General features: G+C 37.4%; 1 long non-coding RNA gene across 1 annotated transcript in view; it reads left to right on the top strand.

The window, feature by feature from the left end:
- LOC135312629 (uncharacterized) overlaps positions 1-15,199 on the top strand; it is a 154,054-nt gene extending 138,855 nt beyond the window's left edge. The window contains exon 6 of the long non-coding RNA XR_010372260.1: positions 12,721-15,199. This is a non-coding gene — a long non-coding RNA (uncharacterized LOC135312629). The remainder of the gene's footprint in view (positions 1-12,720) is intronic.
- Positions 15,200-20,258: the final 5,059 nt, after the last annotated feature.

Raw genomic sequence — 20,258 nt, 5'->3', positions numbered from 1 at the left:
CTCTAGAGAAAATTTCAGTTAAGCTTTTTTAGGACCTCTTTAGCACTGAGGCATTCCAGCAAGCCAGTTCATTACAACCACAAAGCAAATTCTAAATTGGGAAGCAAGTATTCCCCCAAACTGGAAAAAAAATTGTACCATATACCCTGGGATTTAGGTAAAGCTCATTCAAATGATGTATCTAACCATTTTAATTTAGTAAGATTTTCCTTTAAGAGACTTTTCCCTGCCCAGATGTTGGCTGATATTAAGCCCAGAACTTTAGCAGGCTCTTCACAAGGTTACACCTGAACAGAATTCTTAAAAAAGATATTAGCAGCAGTAACTGCTCGCTTGAGTAAGTAAAATAGATTATACAGAAATTGTTTCAAATCTTGTAAATTTTCAAAGGTGAAAAAGAGGTGGGGTGGGGAGTGGAGGAGGATATTTGCTCCTTACTAATAGGACTACATGACTACATGCTATGCAAGAATCCAGGCAGAGGCTCAACTTCGGTTTCTCAGAAAATTTATCTCATCTATTCTTGTGATAGTTTCTGGCTAGCGAAGGGTGGGTGGGGGTGGGGGTGGGCAGGAAGCTGGTATGTGTGTGGTTTTCTTGAAGTTTTTAAATATTGGAATCTATGAATCAAATTCACTACCTTAGCAAACACACACTCTGAAGCATGCTAGCAGCTAGCATTTGAAACCCAGTATCATCCTCTCCAAACTGTGAGAGGAATAGGCAATACTGCCCAATTCAAAGTGTTACCAGAGGGCTGCAGTAGGCTCAACAGGCAGGAAAGAATTGAAGTCTAGTGAGGGAAGAATGCTAAAGGGGAAGGGGAGACAGCATCAAGGTGAGAGACTACAAAGGTGTGAACTGGAATTTTTGGCCTCATGGAAAATAAGATGAATACCAGTAATGTATAATAAAAGGGAAGTACCCTGTGTCTGGAAGAGGTCAAAACCAGAAAATGATCTGTAATGATGTCTGTTTATATTTCCAGTGACAGTGAAGACTGGTCAGGCAGTACTGATATAAAATAGAAGAAATCTTAGAAAGGAAAAAAATAATCTGGTCTCCATAAATTCTAGTAGAGAATGACTGAACTTGTTAGGCATAGAAATATAGTTGTGGTCTTTTAGTTACTATGTTCTCAACCTGAGAATCCAAGCAGTCTCTCAGTGCATTTGTTTGACAAAAGTTATACTGAATTTTGTGTCAGTCTTTCTTGAGCTTAAAAAATAGCATGATGTAATCAGATTTTTTGTGGCATATCTATGTGCAGTGGATACTACCCTACTAACCGTTCATCCCTGTCTTTTCCTTCTTCATCCCCTTACCTCCACTTCTTTCCCTTCCTCCCTTCAACATGCGTTGATGACTTGCTCCATGGTTCCCATCTGCTTTGGTATAAAGCCTGCTGGCTTATATTAAACTGTTTCTCAAGATGGTGAGGTAACTGTCAGTACTTGTACAAACGGAGCAGTCCAACGGGTGTGGTGAAACACTAGCCGGTCTCTAGCCCAGCTTTCAGGTGATTTGCTTTAGATATGGGCATCCCAGTTTTGACAACTGATTCTGTTGCTGTCCCACTTCCATGTAAATTCCTGGCCTGCTCCAAGCTTCGCTGTCCTGGGTGAAAGAATCCTGTATTTTCAAAAAAAAACCCATAAAGGTCATTTTATAGCCTAAGACTCAGGCATCTGCTGATGTACAGAGCAGTGGAAGAAGGCAGTGTTAATCCACAGCCATTTCCAACTTCCAGTCCTGTGCTTTTATCATTAGACATTTTTTGCCTGACAATTATGGCTTAGTTTTCACCTTGGGTCACTGATATCAGTCGAAGATAGATGTCCGTATCTTAAGGCAAAATCAAGCCTTGATGGTTGTTCAGGGTTTTTCATCATTCTGTGGTCAGTTATATGAATCATGCCGTGAAAAAAATGTTTCCCCCATTCACTGAGAAGAGTATGGGATACATGAAAAAATGGATTTTAAGACTGTTTGAAGCATTATAAGGGTCTAAAATTTCAAAGCCAAGGGGAGCACTCCTGTTTATTAAATATTTTTCCTTTAACAAATGGATTCAGTTAAAATTTGCTGATATACTCTGCCATAATTGCTTAAATATGCTTCTGGTAAAAAGATCTTAACTTTTGCCTCGTTCAGATTGTATTAAAACCATCCTGCTGTCACTTAAAAGTATTGCTAAATTTCTACAACTCTGAAGTCCTCTTAAACTTTCCCTTGGAAGAAATATGGCATGACAGCTATAATTTATCTCTATGGTATACATTTAGCATATTTAAGATATAGAATATAGGACAATATTAATAAATTACACAGAAGAAGAAAACAAGATATTGTCAGGTCAGTGAAGTGTAAACAGTAAGAAGGAAAAGAGGACTGAAGGAAAAAAACCAAAACCAATCATTTCCCACCCAAGCCTCCCTAGTAGTCCTCTGTAATATTTTAATGGAAAGGACTAAGTTCAAAGTACACTTTGGAGAGTGTTAGAGACAGCGTGGAAGGTAAGACTGCACAGGAAGATAATATATACCTGGGAAACTGTGAATTCTTTTAAAGGTAGCAGTTTATACTTTGGTACTGTGAAACCCCAGAAGAGAGATGCATAGCCCACACTTCCTCATACACTGTATCTTTTGTTGCAAATCCTTAGCTCTGTACGCTTCGGACAAGCAACTGCCTAGTGGCAAACAGTTCAGAGAAACAGCACTGAGGAACTGACTGTGGTAATTGCTCCAAACTCATTGTTACCCACTTGTTTTCATGTAGTCATGGCCAAATCTTCCATCTGTCTCTGCCCTTCAACAATGATTTCAAGACACTTGGAGCTGAAACCAAACCGTGGGGTTTTTTTCTTTTATTCTTTTTTTTAAAATTATTATTTGGTGTCTGGGCTCTCACCATCACAGCCCTTGATTAAATGACAGGTTTTTGTTTTCATTGTCTTACCTTCTTTTCCCATTCAGTTCTTGACAGCCTTCCCTCTCAGCTGAATACTGTTATCACTTCTTTATTCTAATCCTCTCCCTAGCTGCCTATATTATCACCCCTCTGTTTCAGAACTTGGATACTTACCCTTTAATCCATTAATTGGCTTTTTACCCTCAGATCTCTGCCTCCTCTGAGTGCAACCTGACTCTCCCAGCCACCACACACCCTGGCTGTTCTCTGCCCGTCCCTCCCTTGCACCTCCCGGCTCTCCCTACGTTTTGGTGCTAGTTTCCCTTCTTTCCAGATAATCTTGTGCTTTATTTCTGTTCACAAAGGAGGGCTCTGTAGTTCAATATCACTTTCAGTGTTGCTTCTGTTTCGTCCCTGTGTTTATGTATCACCTTTCTTCATTGCTTCTTAACAAGGGTAGATGTATATAGCAGGAATAATCTCTGCAGCAGATATCCGTGTTGCCCCCAGAATAGGTCCATTTCCTTATCAAGGCTCAAAAGTGTTGGGCAACTTAATAAATTCTGGGTTGTTACACAGCAAATGTATTCACTTAAATGAGATTGTCTTTTGATTGAGTTAGGTTTCTTTTGCTGTTTGCATGCAGCGGAAGTGTACATTTCTTAACCTTTTTTTTAAAAAAAAAAAATCATGTACTCTTTGTGTATAAAATCTGCTTGCATTAAAAGGAAATACTTTATCTGGTGTTTAGTCCAGGAATAATATTGCTATACTTTCAGAAATCCTGTCTAGTTTAATTTTTTTTCTTAGTCGACATTTGAAAATATAGACTATACTGCAAAGAGGCATGCCAGACTTTTTGTTTTGTTATCTCTGATGTTTTCTTTATATAGTATATATGAATACACACATTTTATATTTTGCAAAATAGGGAAAATTATCCTGGTGCTAATGTACACAGAGCTATTACACCCAGTCATGGTTAATAGCACTAAATGGATTTAGAGGAGTCTAGACTGCAATCCTGTCAGCATCTGCCCCTTCCCAAGTAATTTATTTGGGTTTTGCACCTGCAGATGCTGAACTGGGACTGAATTCATAGAGAATTTTTCATTTGGGTAGCAGGCACCCAAATAGTAACATTTAAGAAAAGCACTAAATAAAAGTGACCGTGTTGCTGTTAACTTCCCCTCCTCTGTTGTCAATATGGAAAACAACAGAATCCTGATTATCCAGGCTCTTACCATGAGGATCTCCTCTAATTAAATCCCTAATCTATTGGCACCCTGATTATTAGACATATCTTGCACTGCCTGGTTCATTTCAATGGTTGGAAAGCTTTCGTAAAATATTTCGGTGTTAGCCCATTCATTGGCACAGTGTATCTTTAATATTCCATGCAAACATAGTGACAGTCCTCTCCTTTGTGTGGAGTAATCTCCATGCTCTGGAGCCTTACAAGCCTTTCTGCAAAGGTAGCAGATATGCAGAGGCCATGAGAATGGCAGAACTGGAGAGGTAATCATGTAGGGGTGAGTAGAAGTCCCCTCTTTGCCTGCCTCTTTGTTCCTATGCCCCATGCATGTGATAAGTCACAGCTGAAAATCACCTTTTTCTCCAGTTTTAATGATGTGCATATGTACCTACAGGCGTCTCCAAAGGTGAAAGTCTCTAACCTGTTGTACCAGGCAGCCATGGCAATGAGAGTTTCATTACAACTTGTAGAACAAAAAGGTTATCCTTCAGGGCCTTGTGTATTCAGACTTGTTTGTATGACAGAGATGTGTGTCTCAAATTCTTCAAACTCTAATGTAGGAAAAATAAATTAAATTCCCCTTCCCACATAATAATTTCTTCAAAATCAGAAGACACCTAACTTAGGGAATCAAACCAGCATACCAAGGCAGATCTTTTCCTTCTTTTCACTTGGAAGAGCTGCAGTACTGTGGGAAATAGAGAACGAAAGCCAGTTCAAAAGCCTTCTCATAAAAAATCCTGCACCTAACTCTTGGCTGTACACATTTTAAATCTCAAACATACCCTATTACTTATTTGAGTAATGTTTTAATTTTGTTAAATGATTGACCCCTTAATTTTTACCAGTGTTCTTGGTATCGGGCTATTTCCTTCCTTGTTTCATTCTATGGAGTGTCAGCATTTGAAGTTCTTTTATAAAATGATGCTGTTTATTTGTACAAGTTGAAGTCTGTCATCAAATATATAATCCTGTAAAGATCTATGATGTGCCTGCTGTCCTACGCCTAGAAATGTGCATCGGTGTGGTAGCTTTCAAGCAGTTGAACATCAGCATGTAGACTCTTTTCAACATGCTCAGCCTGGATCTGTCATTCATGCACGTGTGTGCAGTTCACTAATGGAGGTGGTGGCCTTTTTGCAGTCTATGAAGTCTGTATTTTGTATGCATGGAGCCTTGCACCAGTCCTGCTCATGTGTGAAGATGATAAAGGCATGGAATCTGTTTTCATATGTCTCTCTCCAGAATCTCCCTCCAGTATTGACAGGAGTCTATACATTTTTAACATCAGAAGGCAGAGCACCCTAAAAACTATGTACCGATCATGTACAACAAAAGAGCCAGCAAAACAAAAAAGGGTAAGATAGGGAGTAGAAATAGATATGTACAGTAGGAAACCTTTCTCCACTGCATGCAATGTTTTAATTCAATTCATAGTAAGCTTAAGTTACCACTGAGGATGCTAAAAAGCTTTGTAAAGATACAGGTGTTTTTCATGAAAAAAACTGATAATCTTTGAAATATGTAACCTTCCTCCCCACCCTTGGCTGCTACCTATGAGAGCTTGTATAATTCAAGACTAATTTTTTACGTAGTTCTCCATAATGCTATTTATTTCTTGTCTATTCTTTCCTTCTTTGTAACTATTTCTGAATTTCATGGGCTTCTCATAAAACACTGTAATGCTAATGCTAACAGTAATTTTTAAAGGTGCTTCAAAAATGTAGATGTTTAATATGCAGCTGCTCTTTAAAGGGGCAAAAGGTTTCTTTTTGCCAATTCTTTCAGATTCTGTATTAAAAATCTTTTTTTTTTCCCCTCAGCTGCCAATATTTAAGGAAGTACCCTTTCATGTTTTCTATAATCCTGTTAAAAATAGTAGGTATGTTCTGTATCTGTGGCTAGACATACAGCATGGTGCAAAATAATCTAAACACTCAAGGTTTGTTTGCAGATTTGCTCTAATGAAAAAGGCTCAAGATATATAATGAGACAGCCCCTGTGATACAGTTAATCAGTATCCACACAAGCTGATCCCTTGAACGCATGACGTGATTCATAAGAAATTGCTTAGTACCTAAGAAATTAAGATTGAATAATATTTGCCGATGTCTTATTTTTCAGCTAAGAAATCTACACTTTTACGGATAAAAAGGGGTAAGAGGTCCTCACTTATGTTCCCCTGCTCATTGCAAAATAGGATAGTTTCAAGCACAGCTATATTGGAAAAAAAATTCCAAATACTGAATAGAAAGGGTTCTTTCATTCAGTTGAACACCATAGGAGTATGATACCAGGCCTAAGTTATAAAAATATTTTGATTCCAAAATGTGTTTAACAGGTCAGACTTTTACAGTCACTGCTTAGAGTTAATTGCTGCGTCTGGTCTCAAAACAGGTCTACGGTAATAAGTGTCTCACTATATCACTGTCTTCACTGTGTCTGAACTGTCAGGGTGGGGTTTTTTAGAGGTGCCTGATCGATATATGAACACAAATCCGGTTAAAATTCTCCATGACACTGGTGAACAGTTATGTGCTTTAGTAACCAGTTGTTCTTCGATCCAGGTCCTGTTTAATTTTGCATAGGAATAGTTGGTGAAGGAAAGGAAAGAAAGGCCCCCACGTCCTCAAGTGTACTTGCACGACAGTAGGTCAGCATAGCTAGCTAATGGGGATGAAAGATGCTGAGACCTGCAGTGAATGGCATAGGCAAATCCTTTTTCACGGGTAGTGGGTGTTTATTGCACAAGATGCGCTGTCTTTAGTGCCTATCCTGACAGGGTGGCTGTGGTAAGCGTGTTCAGCCAGTAATGATTGCTTTGCTCCGTCATTGTAGAAAATTTCTAAAGCAGAAATTATCATGACAAAACTGGGGGGAGGGTGTGGGTTGTTGATAATTCTGGTTTTCTGAAGGAATGAAATTTGGGAAAGGAAGAGTTAAAGAAGTTACTGCTGCTGTAATATACATACCAGGCTCTTTCGGTCTTTTAAGTCTTCACAGCTCTCTTACCACAGGTTCTCTTCATGTCTAGAAAATGCAAATCTCTGGGCTCCTAAGAGCAACTGAATAGGGATATGTATTTCATCTTAAAACAAAGAGCAAAGAAAAAAAAAAAAAAAGAAAAAGTTATTCAAAGGATTTTGGAAACAGGTGTTCTAAATCAACTTTAATTGGATTTCAGTTAATTATTCCGTATACTTTAGGGATTATAGGAAAGGAATATAGGGGGAAAAAAGCAAGAACAACTTCTCTGACACACTAATTGCTCTAATATTTAAGCTAAGCAGCCCCTCACTCCTTTCACCCCCACCCCAAATGAATTAGCCTCCAGATGACTGTTACAGAGCCTAGGGAATATGAATGAAGTGAAAAAGCAAGATGCAATCTTTGAAAGCCACCTTTACTTGGGAGAGTGGTTAAACATTTAGTCTATTATGTGTACTATACTCTGCGTGTAACTACTAAGATAAAGGCAACTGCTAAAAAGCTGTTATAAGTTGATTTTTGATACCACATTTCTATTATCAAGGTTACTTACGTGATTCCCCTGACATTTTGCCCCTTGCAGCATATGATCTGTGCACATAGTTTAGACTGAGTCAAGAACATTTCTCCAGGGCTGGCAGGGAAAGGCTGGGTGGAACACAGGACATTATTAAGTATCTTATTTTGGCTTTTGGCTTTCTGTCCTAATTCCTATTGTAACGAATCCACTTTTTCCCCACTATTGTTGCTGGTATAACATTTGACATGAAAAATTGTATATGTAGAGTCTTAGTTTGCCTCTGGTAACTGAGTGATTCCAAATTTTAAAAGAAGTGGGAGAGGGGGTGGGCGAGGCTCACTGTGCACATTCCCTGTATGCCCATAGAGCTGACTCATGGGATTTCAGTGGAAAACTCTAAACAAGATTTTCAAAGTGATTATAAATTAAAGTGGTCTAAAGAAATGAGTTTTTAAAACTGGACTGAAAGTAGAGGGGTTTTTTTGGGGGGGTTTAATCTTTAATTTTGTGGAAACTTTTGTGCTGATCCCTCTTAGTTTTAAGTTGATGAGAGTGGGAGCAGACAACGACACTTTCTAGTCTCCTCTCACTCTTCAGCCTAAGAGAAACGAGTGATACCTGTGATAAAAGTAACAAATTTTCAAAGTTATTTTTAAACTTTAATATGATACAAAAATTAGCGATTCTAGTAACAACCAGGATAATGTTTTACATGTTTTTTACCTTTACAATGTCTCTTTGAAGAAGTCTCCCCCCCATATGTTTGAAGCATACATGAGACGTTTTGCTTTTGAGCGGGAGATATTGTCAAGCTATATGTGAAATTATTTATACAGCAAATTTAAAAAGATTTCAGAAAGCCTAATGAAACTTGCCTGAGGGCAGCTAGAATTTGCATTCTAGCCTCCTGCATGTGTGACAATTTGCTAAGCATCTCAGTTAAAAAAAAAAAAATTGGAAGGGAAGAGAACTTCCCACGTTCAGTAGTTCTCATCTATAACTGGGGTACATTACTAAGGACGTATACCTATGCCCACTATGTGTGTCAGCATATTTACCAACCTCACAAGCAGATGTGAACATAATTGCATCACATCTACACAGTCACTTATTTACCTGACTTCTTTACATATTTGAAAAAGGTCCTAAGAGGGACTTTAAAGATCTGCGATTTTTACAGAGCTTATGAAAATATTATTCTTAAAATAAACTAATCTGTTATAACTCAAATTTCTGCCACACCTGGATGAAATTATTAAGAACAGATGCTTTAGTTGCTGCTATGAAAGCACAGTAGAAAGTAGTAGTGAAAATAGCAAGACTTCCTGTGTTGGTAGCATTCAGAGAGTAAGCCAAATCGGAGTCTGTATTGTGCTGGCTGCTCTTATTTGTCTCCTTAACTCACAGCATTTAGATGGCATAATTTCTCATATTGTGCAGATGATGGTACTGCATTCTGTAGGAAGCAAGTATTTCTCTGTCAAATGTCACTATTTGTAACTGGCAGTGAAATGCAAAAGATAAATATCTTTAAAATTTTGTTCAATAACTGTAAAAAACCAGTATTTACACATATGAAGATAAAATATGAAAATACTTCTAAGGTATATAGGTGTGCATATTCAACTCTTCATTCTTCAAATATGGCAGGTCATAGCATTTCTCTTGGTCATCAGTGTTTGTTTTTTTTTTTCTGTAAAGCTGCTGCATGCAATCTATATTCTTGCTTGTACAGAATATGATTTTACTTTGCAAATGAAGGTGCAAACTTTTCCTTCTCATCAAAGGTAAAAAAAAGCCACTTCAAAATTCTGTTTCAGCAATTTTTTTTTCTATATCAATTCCATCAGTATCAGCTTGCAGGAAAATATATTTCAAATTAAATTTGTAATTTGTATCCTAGATGTGGTTTATGCTCCTTTACACCACGTAGAGCACCTCAGCACTAGTGGTGTTTTAATGGTGAGACTTCTGTAGTTTTTTATCACTGCCTCACTTCTTTCCTTTGCTCCCCCTTCTGACCTTTGCTAAAATCTTCGCCATGGTGTATAGGTGATAATTGACTGCCTTTTAAAAGATACTTTTTGTATCAGCCGAGTGCTTTCTTGTTTGAGATGTGAACATATTTTATGGGCAGACTCAAAGCCTGGTTGTGCTCAGTCATATGTGCAAAAAAATACATTGTTTGTCATTTGTAATCCCCAGCCTGTGGTGGTTCTCTCCAGTTTATATGTGGGAAGATGTGCTTATTTAATCAGAGACCAGATGCGGGGCCTAAGGGTCTGACCCAGAGCCCATTGAAATCAGTTGGAATCCTACCGTAGATTTTAATGGCCCTATATGTTTAGATAAGTATATATCTCATGTTTATGAAAACAAAATTAAAAAAAAAAAAAAAGCAGCAACTTCTTTTTGCTCTCCTCACTCCTTTCCTATTTTCCTTAGGAGGAAAATCCCCCACTCTACTCTAAATGCAATGAAAACGATTTAAAACAACCTGACAACTGTTAAGACAGTGTTTTAACAGGAAGCTGGAACACGACTTCATGGCACCGGGGTGGCACACGGTACCTTTTTGCACTATGAACATTTTCTGATAACAGTTTGCACAGAAAGGTTGATGTGCTTGCACAGAAAAACAGTTTATATACAGCACGGACTTGGGGCTACATGGTAAAAATATCTGTATAGTCAGTGTAGTCTATTTATGAAATATAGCAGGGAAAAATATTTATGAGCACCACAGGACATGAAGCTCAAAGTGCAGTCATTTCTAAATGAAAATTATGTGACAGTTCATCAGTATTTAATGCTAACATTGCTTGATCTAGACATAAAGAATTTAGCAGCCATTTATCATAGCATACAGTACTGTTCGTTTCCTGATTTGCTTAGAATACATTGGTGTTTTAATCTCAACACGAGCCACAGGTCTAATTTTAGATATTTAATGAAAGGAAAATCCGGCGAGAGACAGATTTTTCACATGGCTATTAGAAGCCTTCTCCCACAACTTGAATTGGTTGGTCTTTTTAATGCGTGCTCCCAGAAGCCACTGCTTGGTCCCTGCACCAGATGCAGGTGTTCCCTTGTGCTGTCAGCCAGGAATGATTAATGAGGATTTGCCCCTACTGAAAGCAGTCTTTGGAGCATTGTTCAGGGCATCTGTGGAACTGTCGGGGGAGACAAGGACACAAGTGAACAACCAATTATTTGGCCATCACTGCGGCAGCATGAAAAAGACATCAAATTGGACAGAGGAGCAAAGCTTTTGTTTCATGATCATATTTTTAGGTGTTAATAGTAACAGAGGAATTCTACCTGTTTTGTTTTGCCTTTTTTTTCTTCCAAGGGAGAGGGGAAGGGCTCAGACACCGCCTTAAAGCTAAAGCTATGTGTAAAAGAAACCGAGGCAGAAAACTGATCACGGTCCTTTAAAAGTGTAAAAGGGAGGAAAACACTGAGAATTGATTTCTTGGCGCTTGCACTGTGTGTATAAAGATATACCGTTTTGCTCGGCTAACATTAGGGAATGAGGGCTAAGAATTCTGTGAGGAGGAGGATTTCTCATGCAGGGAGCTTCTTAATTGCTGGCCAAATACAACAGTTCAGGAGCCGGGGCTTTAACAAGTGATAGTGCAGGGAAGTGTTACATTAGGATTCTGAAAAAGAAAATGTGAGGGAGCAAAACCAGAAAACATTTGCAAGATTGCATTCAGCATTCAGCCTGCATCCCTCTTTCTGTCTCAAAGAAAATACTCTTAGGTGCAGAAGAGTGAGGGGAAAAGAGGAACAGAACGAAAAACACTGCTCATGCTTAGACTTCTGCATTTTTATATTTACCAAGACTTGTGTTTATAAATACTAATTTTAAACCAGAGGGAAAGGGTTATATTTTCAGAAAAATCCAATTACAGAATGGATTATTTGTAAAATACATTTTATGCTCCATCCTGACAAGCATCTTTTTATCACAGTATTAAGAATAAGGAAGTTAATTATACAGCTTAATTCTAATGAGGAATATAATGTTTTATTGACTAGTAACAAATATGGTATCATTTCTGCTGAAGTAATGTAATTAATATTTGCAGTGGCTAATTCCTTAACCTCAAGTTCCTCTGTCCCCACATATACATGCAAGAAAAGGAGTTCGGATCCTGAAACAATTACACATCACAATTCCAAACTATTCCTTAATGAAGGAGAAATCTACAGTTCTAAATTAACAGTTTAGTTATATTTGACTACATGGATTTAGGTTTTCTTCCAAATTATTTGTCCTTCAATGGCTGTATTTAATCAAGGAGGATCATGGCTTCTGCAAAATTATGTGAATGTCCATACATGAAGGCCTGTTTTCTTACCCCAGCTGGTTTATAAGAAGTTTTAATATGCAAAAAGTTTTTGCCTGTTTCATATTTAGCATGAGTTGGTGCAGGTAACAATTTGACTTGCTATATCCAGATTTTCAGAATTTGTCATCTCAATGTCAAATGTCTGGGTCTGAAACCTAGACAGTCAACTACTGTCTCTATTTATAACAGGATGATCATCTTGTTAGAAAATAAAAATTTTAAAATGAAAAAAACCCTTGGAATTTAATAACCATTTAATCAATCATAAAGAAAAAAACAATATAGTACACCCATAAATGGAATCTTTGTATTTGAGGAATATCACATATTTCTTTATACCAACTAAATGGAAGTCTTGATCAGAAGGAAATCACTAAACAACCTAAGAATCTTCAGGATATTCCAGCATTTCTGATAACTGTGTGCAAACTGTAGACAAGAAATGTTTTACATTGGGAATAGCCTCAATACCAGCTCTTGAACTGCAATACTGATGTGTTTAGTTCTGCAGGTCTGTCCTTTTCCAGCAGTACAGCCATTTGTTACTCTCTGCAAAGGACTCTGGCATTTGAAACTGAGCTTTGTCCCCTCTTGCATTCGGTATATGTGCTGGAACTTCAAATGGCTTTATTAGAAGTTATAAAATCAGTGTACAGACACACTCAACTCTCTTTCCTTCTTGTCAGGAAGAGGCAATGGCATCAACAACATGCCCCTGTGGCTGAAAGACATTACTCAGTGGAAGAACAGTCTGTTAGACTCCTCCTGGCATGATGGAAGTGATGCCTGTGGGGAGGGAAAATATTTCCAGGAACTGAAGGAATGATTATAGCATCTCTAAAGAGGACATTTGCCTGTGACTGTTGAAGTGCTGAACTGATTTTCCTAATCCTAGATAAATAAATAGAAAGAAGGCTTTCTGCTCCTGTAGGCTGTGCTGAAGGCTGCGCCTTTTCCTGCCAGGTATGGACTTTGCTACAGTAATTCAAGGCTTGTTTATCACTGTGCTGGATTACTTCAGACTCTTCTACTTGGGGTTGTCAGCTAAAAAGCACAGAAACATCAGGTGTTAAAGCTTGATGAAATTTCTAACACGAAGAAGATAACAGACTGCTGTTTAGATGTGTCAGCAGCATACAGCATCAAAATATCTTCAAGGCCATGGTCATTCTCTCCAAATCTCCCAGTGGGTGGAGATTTGGGATGGAGCCCCTGTGGGCCCCCATGGGAGGTCCCATGGGACAAGGATCAGGACAATACTTTAAAGCAAGGACTGAATCCTTTTAGTGGAGGTTCTTTGGCCTGAAAATAGGGATGGGATTTTCCAGTTAGGGCACATAATGGGAATGCCCCTTTTTACATACTGTTTCCTTCTTCCACCAATTACATTCCTCTGCAGTCGCATGCTTTTCAAAAATAATTATGTGTCTACCAGTACTTGTGCTTAGGTTTTGGAATCATACTTGATACATGTTGTATTATGGTGTTTTCCCTGTAAATTCGTATGTATGTATGTATTTTCATGATACTTCAATAAAACCATCAAAATTGAAATTAAAGCAAAATAAAAACAAATGGGTAAGAACATATGGAAAGGGATAAGCCCGTTATCATGTTTATTATGAGTGTTGTTTGCTAAAAACATCAGCTTTGATCTAGCTTTATGAAGTAAATCCACTGGAGATTTATTTTACAAAACTATAAAAAAATTCTGAAACTGTCACTTACATTTTTACAAGGTTCTCTAATACTCTACAGACTGTATAAGATTACAAAGTAGTGGATTAGTATGGGGGACAACAATTACTACCTGTGAGATGACTTTCTTCCTGTTCCACTATATATTTATGGTGCTATGTTGCTAAATAATAGATGTGTCCTATTCTAGATCACTACATATTCTTATGGACCTTTGCAATTCCTGTAATTCCTTTTGATGAAAAAATGCTTCTTTGTCTGTAAATAGCATGGCTACTGTAAGAAATTATTAGGGAAAAAAATAATGAAAAGAGAAAAATAATTAAAGCTTAACTTTTTTTTTGTTTTTAATATGTAATATTTAAATTTTATTTCATGCTGGCATGAGGGTGATTAGAATCGTGTTATAATATATATAAGGATATATATATAAAAGAATTAGCATTTATTTCTCTTACTTATGCTAAGTAAAAACTAGCAACAACAAGCTCAGGAATTCAGGACTTGTCTTTCATAAAACTTTTGACTATCAGGATTTCTCGCTTTGTCCCTCCTCCTACCAGTCTGACACAGCCTCATGATTCTGGTCACTACAGCCAGTGAACATCTGATGATGATGACCATGATGAAACTCCTAAAACTTTCATGCCTCCGTTATTGCCTCCAGGGCTGAAATGAGGTGAGGCTGCAAGCGACTTGGGTAACATCATTAGAATCTTATCAAAACTGGTTGTTAATGAACCATTTGATTAAGCAGAAGGAATTCTTTCTGCTGCTTACACTGACAACAAAAAAAAAAAAGGGCAAAGGAAAAGGTTTGGATGTGAAAATATTTCTCCTTGCAGGAACAGCATGAATCAGCTGCAGTTTGTTTTGTTATCACATACACACTCTGGTATAGGGGTAAGCAGGGCAGGCAGAGATTTTGCAGATGACATTTCTATATCAATTTTATATAAGAATGCTGTACATGCCTGGTTTAGGCTGCAAAATTTGCAGTGTGAACTACTTAAGTTCTGGCTCTTTGGTAGCAGAGAATTGTGAAGCTAAAATAATCTTTAGTTCCTTTACCCCGATAGCTGATTTTTACACCTGAAATCCCAGAGCTTCAGTGTTTGTGCTTACACATAGGTATGTGTTTGCTTATGAAATTTATTTTTTCTCCAAAACCCCAGCTTATATCCATAGAAAACTATCTACAGATTTTATAAACATCATTGGCTTATTCAGCTTTCACTTTTTTTCTGTGCTTAAGAGTAGGTCACACTTAGGACTGATGTGTGAGGCCAAAGAGCTTTTCTTCTTCTACAGCTCCCAGCCTGTTTTTTCACCAGCATAATTTCCCATCATTTCTCGATTTCACTTTATTCGTTATAATACTTCTCATCTTAATGTGGTTTTTTTTTGACTGTTAATACAATCTCATACACGTATTCTTTCCCCCTGCTCTCCCCCTCCCCCCCTTCATTCACACAGTCCTTTGCTTCCTACTTCAGTTCATACACTTCCCTTTTCCTGGTTTCTTCTCCACACCTTTGTTCTCCCTCCATTTGTGCTACAACTAGGAAAATAATGTTCTCCACACCTGGGGAACTGGATCTTCACTAATGACGGTAAAGCTTCACCAGGTATATTCGCAGGTTGGAAATAACAACGTGGCTCAGTGTCACTGACCATTTTTCTAGGGAGAGGATCTTTAAATTAAGAGCCCTCCATTAATGTTCTTTGTAATGTAAAACGTTTTAGCTTCAAGTTACTTAGTATCTGAATGTGAGTTAGACAAAATATTTGTCAGTATTTGGATGGATTGTGAAGCATCACCTTATATATCTTAAGTGTTAGAATTTTCTTTGGATCTGTATGAGCTGTCAAGCTTTATAATTTGTGTGTATCCACTTCAGTATTAAATTTTTGGCTGCCTCAACTTATTTTATTGCCCTTCATGGTGCTACGTTAATGATAAACATAACAACACTGGTTGCATATATTTGTTCAGATGAATACTATGCATCGTATGATCCTTATTTAAACCTCATTTTAGCATAGATGTTGCAAATTCTGATTAGAAGTGAGCAACAGATCATCAGAGTATTTGGTCAAATGAAAGAATGGAATCCTTTACTGGAAAGAAAGAGACACAACATCCACGCTGGGGTGTAGATGGTTAGAGGCTGTGGTGGTCCATAAGCATTAACTGAAAAGAAACAGTACAGAAATATTATTTCTCATAAACTATCACAGCCTAGCATTTTTATAAACCATAATCTTGACTGCAGGTCTTGAATAATAATGAAATAATGATTGTAAGAATACCGATATAAAAAATATTTGAAATAATAATTTGTGAGGGTTGTATTGTCCCGTTCCACCTAGCGGCCAACAGGAAGTCAAAGGACATTTTAAGAAAAGTTTATTAAAATCCATTACATTTAAAAAGACTTAGATCTACATTTCTGCTATCAGAGGCTGCTTCGGATTCTTCCCCTATGGATACAGATTATGTTTGTTTTCAGAATTGCTGAAGCCAGAAATATAGTCTGTGAGTTTGAGTGAACTTTCTTCACCTAATTTCAAATCTGCTTGAACTTAGTGACTTTGTATATTTGATTTAAGCTTCTTTGAGTTTGCATTCAATAAAGGAGGAGAGTATAGGTGAAGGGAGAAGAGACAGAAAATACAATGCAGAAATATAAAGAAAAAAAGTTTTATATACATGCCACATGTGAGTTACTTCTTGCTTCTCTTTTAGTGTCTTCTGTATTGTGCTGCATTTCCTTGGGAAAAAAAAAATCAAATTTCCATTTTTAATTTAATCATGCACAAAGTCTTTTTACTTATTCAGCTGCAGCCTTTGCAGACAGATAGATATTATGATTTATTTGTGCCCAGCTTTGCAACATACTCTTCCAAAAGCAAATCATGGTATGCCAGAAGACACGTGAAATGGAGTGATCTATGTTGCTCTTCTCTTATTGTCTGCTAGAAAGTCCGTCCATCTCTGATTTTAATCACGTCCACTTAGTGGTCAAGCTAATTCACCCTGCTGGCCAGATAATCTAGTTCAGTGTCCACTGCTGTTATTGCAGACTGGAGGTCAAATCTTTTATCTGTTTTCTCCAAACTCAGTTGGACACTGTTTCTTGCTGGGAGTCTTTGGAAGAAGGCGATAAATCTTATTGCTAATATCCCAGGAGGTAGTAACTTGTCTTTCTACAGGCATATCTTCAGGATTTTTCCGGGCTCTGTGAACTTAAATAAAAACTTTTGAAAATCCTGTGGGTTTATTTTATTTGTTTTATTTTTATATCTGTGATACTAGTATCTCCACTTACTAAAACTGAACTGTGAATTGTCAACACAGAGCCTTCTGAGACTTTGTCTTCATTTTTGCGTCCATAAACAGGAGTATCATTGAATCCCACTATCAATGTTGTGACTACCTGTGTGTACAGGTAGTCTTTTGCGGCATAACCAGTTTACATTGCTTTTTATAGCCTGGATATATGCCAGAACCCCCCAAATTACAGTGCACATGGATTTGGGGAATGCTGCACTAAGGAGAACTCCTTTGGCCTAAGAGTAATTCCTGGATGATGAAGATCAGTGACTTTCCACCTAAGATCTATGGAGATCAGTACATGACTTCTAAGTCGGCTGCAAAAGGCAACTTGAAAGAAGTTTTTATGTTACACTGTGGTTTATGCAAAATTTGGCATTTATGGGTCAAAACCAATAAAGCCACTTGTGTACAACATTAAAATGGCTTATGCTTTGCTTTGCCTCTAAGTGTTAATTTAAGACACAAGGTTAGCATTGCCTAGAGCCTTTGTGGATACCATGAAAACCTGCTTCATTTTTTTGCTATTATTGAGCTGGCAGCCAGATTAATTGTTGATTGTACACTTCTTTCCCTCTTCCTGCTACTACACTAAATGCATCCTAGTCAAATGAAATTACATGGGTTTATAGTAGCAATAAGTTTATAACATAACTTATTATAATTTATATTATATATAAAATATATAGAAAACTTATAATAATGTAAATTTATTATAATAAAAAGGCATTGCAAGAGTAAAGCTATTTTAAAAGAATGGTTTCATTTTGAAACTGCCATAGCATTACAAGCCTGGGGATCCCCATGCAGGTCACAGTTGGGTTAGCCTGCCCACATAATTCTTATTGTACTGCGTAGACTAACCAGCTCTGGTTAGCACAGTCTAATTTACTGCATTTAACTGTAGTGGTTTTAGAAATCCTCAGCTTTGTAGTAATGTGTTTGGAGGGGGAGCATTTTAATGACGCTGGATACCATGCAGTCAGTGCTGGAGGTCATCCCAGTTCTCTCTGGTTTTCTTGCCACAAGTGTCACATCTCCTGTAGGTGACTAAATGTCTGAAGGTGTCACTTTCCTGTACTCCATGCAGATGCACCTCTTGCACTGGTTGCATTTTCCCTTTCTAGGGTCTCTCTCCTCTGCTTCTACAAGAGAAGAACCAGTGCAAGAATTACATTCCACCACTCCGACCACATTTGACAATTGATGATGAAAGAGTCTTTTTCACATCCATCACAATATCCTTGGAATATCTTTTGAAGAAAGAAAGAAGAAATGAGCTAGGGTTGCTATCATAATTCTTTTAGCTCAAACTCAGGGACAGGCATTGAGCTTGGCTGTAATGCCTGAAGTGGAAGAAGTTTTTCATGCTTTTTCTTTTGGCAAAGGATTAGTTGGTGTAAGGTGACATATACTTTCCAAAAATAAAAAGGTAGCCCAGGTTCCATTTCTCCTCCGATGGGGAACCAGCCTGCCTGGTGGACAATAAGAAACACAGCTGAGCTGTCACTCCTCTAGCTGTCACATTTTTTGGACTGATTCCAGAAAGATCTTTTTTTTCTTGACTCTGTTCCATAACTGAAACGTGAAAAACAAACTGTCTTTCTGTCCTTCTTTTCTATAACCCTTCAAAGGAGTCTGGAGTGCAGTGTGGAGAACACCCCCTGCACTGTATCCCAAGCAGCAGTTAGCTCTGAGAAAGAACTATAACCATGAAATACACATTCGAAAGCGTCAAGGAGTAAAAATATTTCTTTCTAAATTATTCTTTATTTTCATGTAATAGCTTAAGTTGCTTTGAATTTGCCTTAGTATAAGCTGAGAAACTTTGAATAGACTGCCATACTGTGCATTGATCTTCTATGAATTCATTTTGAGGCAAATATTAGAACATATTTAATAAAAATACATGTTTATTCATTGTGTATTTTCATATAAATACTGAAAAACAGGTGTTTTCTAACTCTTATATTATAGACTGAAAGGGACTTGAGAGGATGCTTTGTGGAGTAGGTGTTCTTTTTTCTTTACCAATCAAATGTTTTTGCGTTATGTCAATTTGCCTTTCTTTTTTTTTTTAATCCAGTTGGTACTAGTATGTTATGACCTTTAAAGGTGACTTTTTGATGATGGAAGTACAGGATCAAGTGTAGTTCAAATCTGGGGTACATTTTACCAGAGTTACTTCATGGCTTTAACTGCAGTGGTGGTGAGAAGGGAGAGATGTCCCAGCTCTTGCAGATTTTGTGACCTTGGTCAAACTGCTTAAACTCTGAGTGAAATCCTACCCCTGCTAAAGTCAAGAGTATTTTTGCCATTTATTTGAATGGGGCAAAGATATCACATTTGAATTCCGAATTGTTAATGAGGACAGAATAACATGTATCTAACTCTCACAGCTCTTGTGAAGCTAATTAATCAGCAGAGTACTTTGGGAACCTCAGAAGTATAATAGAAGCTGCAAGTACTATTATTTATTTGTCATGTAATTGGAAACCAGCAAGGTAAAAAGTCATTGATAAAAATCCATATCACAAGGTCATTTCTTTCAATGTTGCAAATCTCTTCTTCAATCAAGAGCTTTGTAACTGATGAAAAGTACAGCCTAATCATAACATTATCAAGTCAATTTAATTGGTGCTCTGGCAGCACATGAGATCATAATGAAGTCATTTTTGCTAGTTATAGGCTTAAAAATATTTTTATAGCACCCTTCATCCTAGTGGAAACTTTAAAGGCCTCACAGACAGGAGTAAGGTTTTCTGCCTCTCTTATACAACTGCCTTTGTGTGGCAGATACCAATCGTGTCTAAAAATTTTACAGGTAAGTATGATATTATTGTGTTTATAACTGTATCTATATCTATCCTTTATACCTATTAAATAGTTTACACCTTTAAAATTAGTGTTCAGATAAGTCAAGGTACAGAGGTAGCACTTGTGGACTAGAGGGGTTCTTATGTTTTCGAGGTTAAACAGTGATAGTTGTCACTATTGCTGAACCACATTTTTTAAATATGCTCTGTGTCTGTGAAAATCTCATTCTTGCCAACAAAAATGTCTGCTTGTTTTTGCACAATAGTCTGTTTCACTTTAGCAGAAACTTAAAGCCCAAAAAATAAGATGGGGTTCATAGCATCCCAGGTGAAGGCTTGGAGTAAGCGGTTAGGTTTCTATCAGCATGCCCTG

Source organism: Phalacrocorax carbo, chromosome 3 (assembly GCF_963921805.1).
Source record: "Phalacrocorax carbo chromosome 3, bPhaCar2.1, whole genome shotgun sequence".
In the NCBI taxonomy this organism is placed as follows: Eukaryota; Metazoa; Chordata; class Aves; order Suliformes; family Phalacrocoracidae; genus Phalacrocorax; species Phalacrocorax carbo.
This window is presented reverse-complemented; position numbering and strand designations above follow the sequence as displayed.